The sequence below is a fragment of the Lathyrus oleraceus genome, chromosome 4 (assembly GCF_024323335.1).
Source record: "Lathyrus oleraceus cultivar Zhongwan6 chromosome 4, CAAS_Psat_ZW6_1.0, whole genome shotgun sequence".
Lineage (NCBI taxonomy): Eukaryota > Viridiplantae > Streptophyta > Magnoliopsida > Fabales > Fabaceae > Lathyrus > Lathyrus oleraceus.
The window spans coordinates 318,999,237-319,014,884 of record NC_066582.1 but is presented as its reverse complement, the minus strand read 5'-3'; positions in this window follow the sequence as shown (position 1 = coordinate 319,014,884).

Sequence of the window (15,648 nt, the reverse complement as noted above, 5' to 3'; positions counted from 1 at the left end):
TTGCTCTTCCACAACTACTTGTGTTTCCTGCTCTAATTCCTCCATAGGTGTATCGATGCTTTGTGATTCTTGTATTTCTTCAAGCTCTACTTTCCTCCCACTGATTCCTTTGGAAATAAAATCCTTTTCTAGGAAAACTCCAGTTCGAGCGACAAACACTTTGCCCTCTAAAGGATTGTAGAAGTAATACCCTCTTGTTTCTTTAGGATACCCCACAAATAAGCATCTGTAAGATTTGGGCTCAAGCTTAGTTGAAATTTGTCGTTTCACATAAACTTTGCAACCCCAAATCTTCATGTAAGACATATGTGGTTTCTTACCACTCCATATCTCATATGGTGTCTTTTCAACCCTTTTGGATGGAACACGGTTAAGTGTGTAAGTTGCTATCAATAGTGCATGTCCAACAGGGTTCGATATCTTCTCTCAGATACACCATTCCATTGGGGTGTTCCAGGAGGAGTAAGTTGGGATAGGATCCCACACTCTTTCAGATGGTCATCAAACTCTAGGCTTAAATACTCACCACCTCGATCTGATCGAATAGTTTTAATATTCTTCCCTAGTTGGTTTTGTACTTCATTCTTGAATTCCTTGAACTTTTCAAAGGACTCTGATTTATGTTTCATTAAATACACATAACCATATCTACTGAAATCATCAGTGAATGTGATGAAGTACTGAAACCTCCTCTGGCTGGTATGTTCATTGGTTCACATACATCAGTATGTATGAGGCCCAAAAGATCATTAGCTCTTTCACCTTTTCCTGTGAATGGAGATTTTGTCATCTTCCAAGTACTTTGGGCAGTTTCTCTTCTAGTGTCTGGTCTTACCGCAATGGAAGAAGGTGCCAGCCTTTGCTATGCCTCAAATAGGCTTCAAAGCAGCAATAATGGGTCTGGGTTTGACAACTTCCTTGCCTTTCCCTTTATCACCCTGCTTGGTGGGCCTTTTGTTCTGTCTTTTTCCATTTCTGATCATCATAATGGACTTCCCTTTTGTCTTCAGATTCTGCTCAGAAGTTCTTAACATGGCTAGCAGTTCAGGAAGAGATTTGTCCATATTATTCATATTGAAATTTAGGACAAATTGACTAAATCTATCTGGCAACGATTGCAAGATCAAATCAGTCGCAAGTTCCTTTCCGAGGGGAAAACCCAATCTCTCAAGGTTTTCCACATACCCAATCATCTTGAGCACATGGGGACCTACAGGGGCTCCCTCAGCTAACTTGCCTTGAAAAAGGGCTATTGAAACTTCAAACCTTTCATGCTTTGCTTGCTCTTGATAGAGCATCTTCAGGTGCTCGATCATATCGAACGCTGTCATGTTCTCATTATGCTTTTGCAACTCTGAGTTCATGACATCCAGCATGAGACAAGCAGTTTCATTGGCATCATCAACATGCTTCTTATAAGCATCTCTTTCTGCCTTAGATGCAGAACTAGGAAGTTCCTCTTCAGGAACAGGTGTCTCCAAGACATACAACTTTCTATTATGTTTGAGGACAATCCTCAAGTTTCGGTGCCAATCCAAAAAATTTGTCCCAGACAATTTATCTTTGTCAAGGATTGACCGCAAAATGTTTGTTGTTTGTTGAGATTAATGAAAATATAAGTATCATTGACATATTTAATTAGGCCTTTAATTAAATATGCTCCCACTATTTTACTCAATACAAATGACCCTCATAATTTGATTAGGAAAATACCGTTGGAAGATTTTCTAGTGGGTCGAGATCCATATTTCACTTCGTTCTAAGTCCGCGTAGGCGGATTACACAAAACTGGGATATTTAGGTAGGAACCCCTTCCAATTGTATCTCATACAACTCTCAAAAATTTCAGTTGGGTGAATAACTCCTTATTCCAATCCATCATATGGATCATTCCCAACTCTTGCTTCTAAACATATATAATATTATTATAATTAAGTTTGACCTATCGTTTTAGCAGTTGGATATTACAGTTATCCCATCGCACCTTACTAATATAGAACATGCACCTCGCGTAGGCGAAACCTACATTATCCGATACTAGTCTTGATGAGTGCTAAAACTTGGAAAGAAAACATATATAATATTATTATAATTTGTTTAGTTAAGTTTGACCCATTATTTTAGCAGTTGGATATTACAATTATCCCATCGCACCTTACTAATATAGAACATGCACCTCGCGTAGGCGAAACCTACATTATCCGATACTAGTCTTGATGAGTGCTAAAACTTGGAAAGCATAAACTTAATATTTTAGTTTGAGGGAATTGCAATTGTTCTGATCTCACCGGCTTATTTATCATATAAATCGTCTCTCACATGCATCAACATACATTCACATGCATCAACATACATACATAATGAAACAGTTATGGCCCCTAGCGCAATTGTTCTCCCAAGCCAATGAGAGAACCTAAGCTAACCTAATAACGATCTAAGCTTCTCCAAGCAAGATCCTCAAGGTTGTCCTCCTTTGGCACTGACTTCTTTGCTTTCTTCATAATATTACATTACATAAAGAAACTCGTTTTACATACGAGGGAGTGAGATGAGAAAAGAAGTTACATTGAGAGATTAAAAGAGAGGCACGACACGCAGGTCGTATTTTAAAACCCAAAAAAAAATAAAGGAAAACTAAGGCCATAACCGATCACCACAAGAAAATAATAAACACATTATTATTATTATCAATTTTAATTCTTTTAATCAACCAAATTAAATCTCGACGACCGATCACATTACGCAGAGTTAGCCGAACGGGTGAATTTTGCCTTGCATTAACCGGTTAACCATATGCGTTAACCGGTTAACACTGTTTGAAACTCTATTCATAATTTGTATTCTGTTTTGCGTTAACCGGTTAACCAAATACATTAACCGGATAACACTGTTGAAAATTGTTAGGAAGCTGCATTCCGTCTTGCGTTAACCGGTTAACCATATGCGTTAACCGGTTAACACTATTTGAAAATATTTTAGAAAACAGTATTCCATCTTGCGTTAACCGGTTAACCATATGCGTTAACCGGTTAACACTGTACGAAAATTTGTTAGAAAGCACAACTCTTGTGCATTCATAACCTCAATCGCATAACTCTCTGACAACACAACCCTTGTGCCGTCACTAACCCTGATGCACCAATTTCAGACCGTCAACCACATCTCGATTGTTGATTCAGTATGATTGATTAACACGTCATTGCTTCACCATACTAGTGTCGGATCAAGAAGCAAACGACCATTGGTCGCTCAAAGGAAAACAACCATTGAGTGTTTGAATGAACGAAACAAGAACACTATATCATATATAATGTATTTTGAATCAGGATTACTTATATCATATATATAACTTGATCGATCTCAATTTAATCTTTGATTCATTTTGTCTTTAATCGTATTAATACAGAAAATAAACAGTTATCAGATTCATGGTTTCGTAAGTGGCTCTGATACCACTGAAGGAGAATGGCGATCCAAAACGCAGCGGAATTTAAAATTTTCTCCTTTGATGATCCTTTCGAATGGGCATGATCAGTGATAGAATTGTTACCTCTTGTGGCGATCACGAACGTTGAACGATGACAACGCCTCTACTCAGTCCACACAAATGGATTCCTTCAATCTCAGTGCTAGCTGCTACGAATGAAGGCTTTGAGTGAGTGAGAGAGAGAGAGAGAGAGAGAGAGAGAGAGAGAGAGAGAAACGAAATGCAAGAGTGACAATGCTTCTACCCAAGGGTTCTATTTATAGAACCACTTGTGTGGGCTTCAAGCTAAAAAGCCCACTTAAGTGTATTTTGGCCCATATCTTATAATATGCCCAAAATCACTTAAGCGTGTGGTACCTTACCATATTTCGTATTCCATTTAAGTGCACCGTACCTTACGGTGTTCCTTAGTTACTCTATCTCTCATCAATCCGTCATTTGTGTGTGACCCTGTAGGTTTATGCGACGTTGGCAATTATATTAAATCACGTATTTAACATAATAAACAATGAGCGGTATCTAGCAACACATCACTGCTACCCAAGTCACGAAAATATCATGTGATCTGACAAATCCTTCTGTGATAATAATTATGTGTATAATTACCCTTTTACCCTTATGTCTATATTGAACACAAGGCATAGACCGTGTCATCCTTGTCCAGTTCAATATTGGGCCCATAGACATTTATCCTGTTACGTAGGATGGGCAAATTCCATCTAGGTCACTCATGTCCCTTAGCATGCTTCGTGGAGTACCCATCAACTGTCTTTATGGTTATCCAGTTACGGACAACGTTTGATCAGCAATAAAGCACTTGACTCTACATCTAGGGTCCATAGTGGTTTCAGGTCGACGAGTGGTATACACCATTATCACCATGAGAATAACTTATGACACTTTGCATAACTTTCTATATAGTATTCTCATAGCGGGTCAATCCGGTATAAATATTACTCTTAATATTCATACCTATGTTTAAGACTTGATAACTCCTTATCCATGATCCATGAGATGTGACCATCAGTCTATATACATAATAGTCTTCATGCTTTAATGTTATCCCATTTCACAATAAAGCTTGACTACGAATACTTTAAGAATAGTGTCTTTATGTTTAATGTGATCTCATGATTAAGTCATACTTGATACATTAAACGGACTAGCTATTCTAGGGACTTTATTAATCAAACATAATAAAAAAAGCCTTTTATTATTAATAAATAATTCGATACAAGTGCCAAAAGTATTGGCCTCTGGGGCTTACACCAACAGTTTTTGCACAAGGAGCTATAGAGATAGGCTAGACAAGCAGATCCCCAACTGTAACTTCCTATTCTATCTACATGTCTAAGTAGAGGTAAATACATAATATGCATGTTAGAACCACTACCTTCAGGAAATAAAAACGAGCCAATTAACAGCATAATGTAACACCTAGCTTTTATTATTCGAGCATCTTCGGTAGAATGCTCATCTAAGTATAAACTATTATAGTACGACTTAAGGCGTGAGAGTAGTATACTTTGACCTCTTGCATTATCGTCTAATAAATCAGTCTCTAAGAGCTCCATGCAAATTGAATTTGCATAGTTGGTTTTACCATTAACAGCCTTACCTTTCTTTGGTAGTCCCAAAAGCATGTAGACGTCTTCTAACGTCACGGTACACTCACCGATTGGGAACCAAAATGTGTTTTTCTCTGGTCTCCATCTTTCGCATAAAGCTAGAATGAATTTGTTATCTATGGACCAAGACAAAATCTTGCTTATATAACAAAAACCGGCGAGTTCAACATAAGGTTGAATCATCTGGTCTATATGGACATATTCGTGGACCCGAGTTCGGAACCTTGATACATCCTATAAAAGAAAGAATAAAAAACTTGACTAAGCTGGTATGTTAAAATAAAAGGGGGTTGGTGAAGATGAAAGATTAAAAGTTAACAAAAGAAAAAACTTACATATGTTGTGATGTTTGCAACCGTTCCTCTATGTGATTCGCCCATTTTGAGGATAGACATTTTGTCGGGGGGTTGGTGTAGATGAAACTACAAGAAGTTGTTGCAAATGAAATTGTAGAAGAAGTATTGTAGAAGAAGTAGTGTGAGTGATGGTGTGGAAGAAGTGTTAATGGAATGGATGTATTTATATGCAAATGGATGGGAGCATGAAAAGTTGTGCTTGCATGGTGTCTCCACTTGAATTGGCGACCATGTACAACCTTTAAGAGGGGTCGCCATTCAAATTGGTGCCTCCATAGGGACATGCATGCAAGACCTAGGTCTGATTGCTTGGTTTCAAGGTCTGAATGCATGGTTTCTCCACTTAAATTGGCGCCCATGTGCAAGGAATGAGTGGGGGCGCCAATTCATTTGGAGTGTGTGTCTGCATGTCTGACACGTGGATGTCTTGTCTCTTGCATGTTGAACATGTCACTTCTTAGTAGCTTGCATGGTTGACACATCATTTCGGAATAGCTTGCATATGCGACACGTCATTTCGGAGTAGCTTGCATGTGCGACACGTCACTTCGAACTAGCTAACATGTGAGACACTTCACTCCTCTATTTAAGTGTCTTACTATCAACATCCAAGACACTTCACTCACATTCATCTGCAGTAAGAAAATATTTTCATCTGTACAATGTCATCTTCATCATTATACAGTGTCAACATTCACTGCAACGGTGAAACATACGAGTCTGAGCTATATGGTTTTTGTTTTCGAAATACCGATACCGTTAGACTCACGATCAAGAGAAATGCAACCTTCTTGCATTTGAAAAAAAGAATACAATCCTGTATAGGATCGAGTATTATGTCGAAGATCACATATCAAAATCCAATATTTTTTTAGAACAGTCAATGCAAGTATTTCCCCCTTAAGGTACGAGACGATGAAGAGGTAGAATACATGTTTGTTAATCATGAACATTCAAGCTGCAACTGTATCGAGTTGTACATTACTCTTCAACCATGTATACCATCTCAACAGTCTCAACTAACCGGTCAGGATGAAACTGGTGAAGATGATCCACAATGGTCAGATGAACTCAACCTAGAAGTAGAAGCAGAAGTGGACGCCATTGATGAAGAAGAAGAGGAGACCGAGATACAGGTTGATCACATGCTGAACAACGACGATGAAGATGATGATCAACCACCACCAATACCTCCTAGTCATGTCTACAATCCGCCTCAACATATGACAAATATGGATCTTCACGAAGATGAAACATCCAACAATGTTTTCTATAATCCGTATCAGAGATCAGAAGGCGAATTGAAGGTGGGAGACATGTTTCGTACCAAAGAAGAATGTGTTTTGGCTATCAAAAAATTCCACATGAACAACTCTGTTGACTTTATAGTGAAACGCACTGATTCTATAAGGTATGTTATCGAATGTTGTAACATGCTTTGTAAGTTTCGTTTGGCTGCGTCTTACAAGAAGAAAAATGACTCTTGGGAGATCGCTTCAATAGACCCACTTCACAGTTGCATTGCAACTAACGTTGAACAAGATCATCGTAAACTAAGCGCAACGTTGATATGTCAAGACATTCTGCCGTTGGTTAATAAAGACCCATCAGTGAAGGTGAGTATAATTATATCCCATATCAGAACAACATATAATTATACTCCATCTTACAAGAAAGCCTGGATTGCAAGGACAAAGGTTGTTGAACAAGTTTTCGGAAACTGGGAGGATTCATACAAGGAATTGCCACGGTTTTTATGGGCACTAAAAATATATGTCCCAGGAACTGTGGCAATTATGGAGACATTGCCAGCAATGATGCCAGACGGAACCTGTGATACAGGTAATAGCATATTTCACCGTCTCTTTTGGGCATTTGACCCGTGCATCAAAGGTTTCGCATTCTGCAAACCTATTATTCAAATTGATGGCACTTGGTTATACGGAAAATACAAAGGTACTTTGCTCATGGCGGTTGCACAATATGGCAACAACAATGTCTTTCCCATTTCCTTTGCTCTTGTAACCAGAGGTGAAAGATGGAGTGCTGTGTTAATATCCGGGCAAGTATTCAGTGAGTGTTGCATGAAGGTCATGAAAGAGGGGAGCATCAAAGCTAGCACACACGCTATAACAGTCTTTGACCGTCATAGGCAAAATTTCAGCGTCCAGGAAACAATGGACCATAATAAGGGGAGACCAAATTTAGTCTACGCTGTTAGACTAAACAGAAGTTGGTGCGATTGTGCAAAATTCCAGATCTTCCGTATACCTTGCTCCCATGTCATAGCAGCATGCTCTTATACTCGTCAAGATGCTTACAACCATTTATCTGATGTGTACAAGGCCAACACCATCATGAATGTATATAATCAAAGCTTCTCAGTACTACCAATGGAGGATTACTGGCTTCCACATGAAGGTGATATTGTTTGGCACAATGACAAGATGCGTAGAAAGAAGAAAGGAAGGCCAAACAGCACACGTATCAGAACAGAGATGGATTCCACAGATAAAATGATGAGATTATGTAGTATCTGTTGTCAACCAGGACACAACAAGAACAATTATCCCAATCGAGGAGCATCATCTAGGTCTTAAGCTTTTTGTAACATTGTATTTCTGTAACCTTCAATCATTATATATCATTAAGTTTTTGTTACAACGAGGTTCACAACAAACATCAGTACAAAATAAGCTGTCTGAATTCTAATTGATTACAACAATCAAATTGATGTCGTCTCGACCGAACATCATTTTCCTAGCATCCTTATCAGTCTGCATTCGCACCCAACCAAAGATACTGTCAAGTCTCTCAATGCTTCTGAATTTTTCTCCTTCTGGTATTTTCCCATCTAACCAACGAACCAACTCCCTCTTCAGTTGATCGAACGTAGTGATGTTCCAGAACAGCATCAGCATCTGAGGTTCGTCTCTCGCATAAATCACCTTACCGTATCGGCGACGAACACCAAACATGATTGCCAAATGATTGAGTGAGATGTGGAACATTTAATCACACAACGCATCTATTTATAACACAAAAATTATATTTTAGGAGGAGTGTCCAATTGAATTGGCGACTCCTCTTAAAACCTAGACAGGGCCGCCAATTGGATTGGCTAGGGCACCTGCCCTAGCCAATCCAATTGGCGCCTCCATTCAAGTTTTAAGAGGAGTCTCCAATTCAATTGGCGACTCCTCCTAAAAGTGGGGTAGTTTGGGATTTTTTTGAAACCAGGGGTATTTTGGGAATTTCCTTGAAAAGGTGGGTTATTTTTGTAAAAAAACCACCCTAGAACATACTATCTATTTGACTTTTTAATTTTTTGAGTTTCTTTTTAACTCCCCTTCTACTTTAATAGATGTGACACTTGAAAAATGTTGATCAAATTGTTTATGGCGTCACGATATTAAAAATATAAAATTTTATTATTTTATTATTTTTTAGTAGTACTTTTAATAATTAAGTGTTTTTTAATATCTTTAATTAATTTCAAAATTAATTATTACAAGTTTAAAAAAAAATTAAAATATATAAAAAAATATTTAATTATTAAAAGTATTAATAAGAAAAAATAAATTTTTATACTTTTATATATTTTTAATGATGTGACACCGCACTATTCGGATCATGTCAGATTTTTCAAGTGTCACCTCTACAAAAGTATAGGGGAACTGAAAAAACCCAGAAAATATTTAATGGAGGGACTAAAAATTTGAATCTTTTTTAAAGGAGAATAAAACATTAAAATTAGAAAAATAGAAAAATCAAAAATATATCTAAATCTTAAGATCAAATTGATTCCTTGTTGGTTTTTCTTTTTTTAATGGCATTTGTTGAGTTTTTTAATACATATAATAGTAAAAATTATTTGCCATATGTGAAGTTAGAGCTAGTATTTAAATATGAGATCCCTTTACTTAATCTTTGGACCAGTATAAATAGCTTAAGTCTAATTTTGGGAAACAATGACTTTTCTACCTACAAACTCGACCATGTATATAGCTTGAATTATGCTATAGTCTAGTTTGGTCGATGAGTCACTCTTTCATTATAGATAATATGTTTTATTTAAAGCGATTTGGAATTTATTGTGTCGAATAGGATACCCCACTAATGACGAGTAGTGTTGAAATGAATCAATGCATTTTATTATTGTTTGGATTTAGTTTTCCTATTTTTAGATAAAAGTTGAATATTTGTTATGTGTCTCCCTTAATGTTTCTATTATATTTCTTGACAATTTCTTGATTAAAAATTAATAAATTAAATCGTAGGTTTATGGTGTTACATAGTTGGTATCAGAGCAGATCAGTTCATTCAACCTTAGATGTTATGAGTATATAATGCATTTTGCACAACATATGTGTTAACATTGTTAGTGTTGTATTCCCCTTAACCGCTATTTGCTTTACTGATTATAGTGGGGTAAGTTGTTTATGACTGGTTGTGCAAGAAGAAATGTCTGGTAGAAATGATTGTCCGATTGTTAATCAGCTAGAGGCAATGGCTTACGTAATGGTCCAAGCTAATGCAACCTTTCTAGCTAATCAGAATCAGAATGGAGGGGCTGATGAAATCTTCGGGTTAGAAAAATTCCAAAAGAATAATCTCCTTACGTTCAAAGGGAGATATGATCCTGATCGTACCCATGCTTGGATTCAAGAATTAAGAAGATTTTCTGGGTCATGGCATGTACTGATGCTCATAAGATATTGTTTGGACCTCACATGTTGTCTAGACAAGTTGAACACTGGTGGGAGAATACCTGCCAGAGACTAGAGGCCGCTGGCACTTCCATAAACTGGGATACATTTTAAGAAATAATTTTTGGACAAGTATTTTCCTGCAAGTGTTCATAACCGTGGGAGTTGAAGCATGGTAACATGTTTGTGATTGACTATGCAACCAAGTTTAAGGAGCCCCCACTACAATTGTGTGGATACTGAAGGTTCCAAATGTATGAAATTTGAAAATGATCTACGTCTTGAGAAAATTAAAAATGTTCAAGTCAATATTTGAATCAAAGCTACACATGATTTTAATTATGTGTAATAGAAGCACTTGGTGTCAATGGAATACATACACGATAGGATAAGTATATGATATTGTAATACATTACTAATTGAAAAGTATAGACGTTTAAAATAAGTATATAAATATTGAAACCCATAATAAATATGCGGAATATTATAATAAATTCTTGTACAAATAAGTTATATGTTAATTCTGTCAAGAGTTCTAAAGTGTGTGCGCACGAAATATCCTTATTTTTAAAATATTGAAACTACAATATTAAACGAGGAAAAAGATAAAATAGTTTGTGTGTGGACAGATCAAGGTAAACACTTTGACAACACATAATTAGAGTTGAATATGCTCATGGTAGATTAAATATATGGTTGGAAGATAATATGAGTGATTTTTGTAAGGGTTGAGAGGCAATGAACAATATGACTTTATTGTAGCACAATGAAATACACACATCCTTTGGTAAAATTATAACAATACTAGAACATAAATTCCACGATGAATCGTCGCCCTCTCCATCTTTACCATAAATGAACAGAGGACAATTGAAACAGACTAACAATGTGGTTATAGAACCATTGTCTGGTGTATCAATAACCATATCACAATCATGTGATATAAATGAGTGCATTGCACCGGTATTGATGATGCAATTAAGGAAATACCATTTATGAAAGGTGTACCTCGAATTAGCCTATCTGATCCTAAGGCATCAACACCGCTAAGACAAATGCCTTCCCTTTGGTTTGGGAATCTTGACCAACACCTGGTTCCCGCTTCGGCTTCTGACAATATCTATTGATGTGACCTTGCTCCCTACACTTGAAACAGGTTAGGGTTGCATCCTTGCATTCAGAGACACGATGACCTAGTTTTCCACATCTTATACATCTCAGGGAAAGGGGAGCCCATCCCCCACTAATTGCATTCTCGGTTATGACTTTCTGAATTCCCTTTCCATATGTGGTAGAATACAACTTGCCACGATTATGGATATTGACTTTATTCTCAGAAGGTGAAACGGCTGATGGATGGGGTTTCTTTCTTCGACATCTCAGAACGCATGTGGCTCCACAAGCCAATCTCTGTTTGATTTCTGATAGACATGCTGCCATTGAGAGTGCCTACAACAACCATGACAACGGATGGCATGATCCTCCTTCTACCCATGTCTACTGTATCAGACACATTGCACAAAACTTCATGCATGCTATAAAAGATAAGAATCTTCGCAAGAAGGTGGTGAATGCTGGATATGCTCTAACTCATCTGTCATTTCAATATTATCGTGATGAAATTAGACTGTCTAATGAAGACGCAAGGTGATGGCTAAATAACATACCAGTAGAGCAGTGGACAAGGGCATTTGACAGAGGTTGTCGATGGGGCCACATGACAACAAACATTGTGGAATAAAATAGTTTTTTTTAATTTGGAAAGTATTGAACCCCTTGTATACCATTTTATGCTAATATTCACCACTAAAAAGTACATCATAGATACATATTTAACCTCATAAATTTCAAGAAATAGCACAACCAAACAAACAAAACGAATAACACATACCAGAGAAGTACAACCAAAACTAGTATATAAACTAAATCCCGAGATACTATTTTTCTAAAAGAGGTGAAGAATTGTGGCCAAAGATAAAAAAACAACAGTCCTTCAAAATAAAGAAACACATGAGAACCAACTTTTATAAACGATTCCCACGAAACAAATGAACAATGCCATCATCTTCTTATATCGAAACAGCTACATACGTAGGACAAGGAGCTCCATTAACCCATATGGAAGAGAAGGACAAGGATTGAATTGAAGAAAATGAGTGCCAACCAAACTCAGAAGAGGGTAAAGTATAGTTTATTGGGCTTGGAGTTGCAACCCGGGACAAAGGCCCACTATTCCTTAGACCAATTATCCACTAAGTTTAATTTTCTTTTAAATAGTGGTAATTATAACAACAAACAACAATACAGTTTTATTGAACTCTAAGTCTCTTTATTCTGAGATGGAACTATTCTCAACTAATCTCAAGGTCCTTGCCATTCATCATGACACTATTGTTCTTAATGAAATTCAAGAAATGTATGATAGATATCGTTATGTAGTAACACATATAAGAGAAGTACAACCAAAACTAGCATATAAACTAAATCTCGAGATACTATTTTTCTAAAATAGGTGTATGAACACTATCCTACAAACAAAAACCAATTGAAACATAGTCTGGCAACACTTGAATTTGGCTGAGGAAAAGCGTGCAAATGAATTAGTTGGTCATGAATAAACTGCACACCCAAACCTGGAGTCTGAGTCATCATCACTAAATAAGTGTACCCAGAGAAAAAATAACAGTCTTTCATAATAAAGAAACACATGAGAATCAACTTTTATAAATGATGAATCAATCCCAAGAAAAGAAGGGACAATGTCATAATCCTTTTATGTCTAAACAGACACATACGTAGGACAAGAAGCTTCACTAACTCATGTGGGTGAGAAGGGTAAAAATAGAATAGAAGAAAAGAGGTGCCAACCAAATTCAGAAGAGGGTGAGAATAAATAATAGATCTTTACTAAGTATAGTTTTATTGGGCTTGGAGTTGCAACCCGGGACAAAGGCCCACTATTCCTTAGACCAATTAACCATTAAGTTTAATTTTATTTTAAATAATGGTAATTATAACAACAAACCACAATACTATTTTATTGAATTCTAAGTCTCTTTATTCTGAGATGGAACTATTCTCAACTAATCTCAAGGTCCTTGTCATTCATCATGACACTATTGTTCTTAATGAAATTCAAGAAATGTGTGATAGATATCATTATGTAGTAACCAAATGCACTTCAGCTTCTTATGCTTTTAATCTTCTCGTGGAAAGGTGTGGTTATTTTGATATGATGCTGATTGATGTTTGTATGCCAAACATGGATTCTTATAGCTTTGTTCAATATGTAACCCTACAACACAAAATCCCTGTCATTGGTAAGTACTTTAACGCTACCGTAAAACAGTTCATGCACATTATCTATACTGTAACTAACATCATTGCTATTTGTGTTTGTAGTGATTTCTTCTGATGCGACAAAAAGTTCTGTCCTAAAGTCTATAATTCATGGCGCCTGTGATTATTGGGTTCAACCTTTGCATGAAAAACAATTCAAGACCATGTGGCAACACGTTGCCAGAAAAACTTTGATGGAGAATAAAGAAGATGAAGATCTTGGATTCTTGAATGCGCAACTCCATAAAGAACCTGAACTTGTTGAAATCTTGGAGACTGATAGTCATAAAGAACATCAAGATCTTGGATTCTTGAAGTTTCGAAGTGCTAAAGAACCTGAACTTGTTGAAATCTTGGAGACTGAAATTCATAAAGAACATCAAAATCTTGGATTCTTGGAACCACAGAGCCATCAAGAACATGAAGTTGTTGAAATCATGGAGGGTCCTCGGCATGAAAGAAAACGGGAGAGAGAAGATGATAAACCTGGAAAAGAAAGAGGTGCAAAAAAGAGTCGGCTATCATGGACGCCGCAACTGCATCAACAGTTTGTAAATGCTGTGAACCAACTTGGCTTAGATGGTATGAATCTTTCATGGTTATTATATTCTCTTTGTTTGTATTCTTTAACAAGTCAAGTTATGTGCATTGTTGTTTATTTTCAGAGGCAAAACCTAGAAAGATTCTCAAAATTATGGGTGTTTCTGGTTTAGCAACAGCACAGGTTGCAAGTCATTTGCAGGTTAGGTTTTGATATATTTTTGTTATATTTGTTTTAGTTTGAGATGAAGTATAATTAACATTCTTCATGATTACAATATTGTTTTGCAGAAGTATAGAAATTATTTGAAGAGACCAAAGTCAAAGAAAAGTCCAACTGAGTGTCTTGATAAAACATGGTTAGAATCTGAATATGCTAACTCAATGATAGAACAAGACCAAAGTCCTCAACTGAATTCAACTCTTCAAACTGATAATATCTATGAAACACAACAGCATTCGACTGATGTTACTACTAACTATCATCAAGTTTCCGACATTGGCTGCAATTATGAAACACAAAAGCTTTCAACTGGTTTTGGCGATTATCAAGTCTCCGACATTATGAACGATTTTCCTGATTCAACCCAATCAATGTTACAACAGGACCTAAATTCAACTCTTCAAAGTGATAACAATTATGAAACACAACAACATCCAACAGATGTCGGCGATTATCGAGTCTCCGACATTATGAACAACGATTTTCCTGATCCATCTGACTTGCTCTTTGATTTAGATGATGACTTAATATCATTATTATTTTAAAGCATCTGAATGAGATATACAATTGCAAGGTGGTGACTGATTCAGATGAAGGCATAGAAGAAGGTCATTGAATGAAGATATATTCATTTATTCATAATGTAATTAACTATTCTAACGGTTTCTGTTTTTTTAGCTTTCTATTCATGAGTCAGTTTTGAACTCTTAAAATTGGAATGGTTATTTTAATGTTATTTTGATGAACCTTAATAATGAATTGTTTATATGATGTTGTGTTTGTAGTATTCTAAACTAAATTAATCAAATTCGATTTTTGTTGTTGGCACTAGAATCTTGTTCGTGAATAATGAGTAATGTCGTTTATCAAACTAAAATACATGCTCTAACTTTGATAAGTTTATGAGATTCTATTCATCTAATTTTTGTTATCAAAAAACATAAATTACTAAATTTGTTAAAATATTTTGGGATCAGATTTGTCTAAAATATTTAGACTTTCTCGCCTCTTAATTCATCCACCCATAGATAGCAAGTAAAAATATATTAAAAGATATGCATCTCATAATTGTTGGAGAGAAAATGGTAATTGTCTTAACTAACTAATAAGAGTTCACATGCTAATAATCAAATAATACTATAGTTTAACACTCCTCTTAAAATAATGAGAAAAGATATTTTGACACTATTCTTTTTACAGTACACCGTAATAGTATGCATACAATATACTAGTTTAATTTTTTTAATAATTTATTCAACTTTGATTTCTGCGCAAAATATTTTGCTTTGTAATTTTATACGGTGTTGGATACAATTTTATACGGTGTTGGATACAGTGTACACAAAAAGTAGTGTCAAAATAGCAT